The sequence below is a fragment of the Fonticula alba genome (genome assembly GCF_000388065.1).
Source record: "Fonticula alba strain ATCC 38817 unplaced genomic scaffold supercont2.5, whole genome shotgun sequence".
Lineage (NCBI taxonomy): Eukaryota > Rotosphaerida > Fonticulaceae > Fonticula > Fonticula alba.
Window position 1 is genome coordinate 1,850,107 of NW_009242975.1, and position 1,070 is coordinate 1,851,176.

General features: G+C 75.8%; 1 protein-coding gene across 1 annotated transcript in view; it reads left to right on the forward strand.

Moving 5' to 3' along the window:
* H696_03571 (hypothetical protein) overlaps positions 1-1,070 on the forward strand; it is a 6,839-nt gene that overhangs the window by 5,181 nt on the left and 588 nt on the right. The gene's annotated exons all lie outside the window — the stretch shown is intronic.

Below are 1,070 nucleotides of genomic sequence, written 5' to 3' on the forward strand. Positions count from 1 at the left end.
GAGTGCGTCGGCGCAGATCCCGGGCCTTGGCCGTAATGCCCCTGGACCGGGGTCCCGGCGCCGGGATATGCATGTTGCTGCTGCTGCTGCTGCTGCTGAGGCGCCTGGCCGGCCGGCCCAGCCGGATGCCCATAGTGGTGCGAGGGCGAGGGGGCCGCACTGCCGGGGCCCGGGGCGCCGGACGGCGCCGAGCCGCCCGCTCCCTGGTAGTACCCACCGTGGTGAGGACTCGGCTGGGTGGCAGCCATGGACCCGGGGCCCGGGGCCCGGGGAGCCGGCGGGCCGGTGCCCGGGCCCCCGGACCCTGGGTGATACCCGGCCCCAGGCCGGCCCGGCTGTGGGTAGCCCCCGTTGCTGTGGCCCGGTGGCCCGGCCGGCCCGGCGGCCGGCATGTGCGGCGATGGAGACATCCCCGGGCGGTGGCCCTGGCCGGCTCCCACCCCGGCGTGGTACATGGCTGACCCCTGGCCGCCGGAGGCAGGCGAGGCAGACTCGCCGCCCGGGGCCCCACCATGATACATGGACCCCTGGGCGCCACCGGCCCCGGCATAGGCCGAGTGGTGCGGTGACTGCTGCGTCGGCGGCGGGGGACCCGGCGGACGGTGCATCGGCGAGGGTCCCGGGCCAGGGGCCGCCCGAGCCCCGGCGCCCGGGTAGTGCGACGCCGCCGTCGCCGCCGCACCGTAGGCGCCAGCGCCGCCGCCGGCGGCACTGCTGCCACCACCACCACCACCACCACCACTGGCTGGATGAGCCCCCGGGTGGGCGTGGTGTGGCGTACTGCCAGGCCCACCATACCCGGCATAGGAGCTCGGCGTGGCGGGCTCATGCGCGGTCGCACCGGAATCCGCCCCGCCCGATCCCGATGGCGCATAGTATGCGGCCGACCGCGAGTCCGGCCCAGTTGGGCCAGAAGGCAGATACCCGGACGCCGCATGGTGGACTGGAGCCGGGGCACCATATTGGTGTTGCTGCTGTTGCTGCTGCTGCTGCTGCTGTGCCTGGGCTTGGGCTTGAGCCTGGGCCTGCGCATGGGCCTGGGCCTGCGCATGGGCCTGGGCCTGCGCATG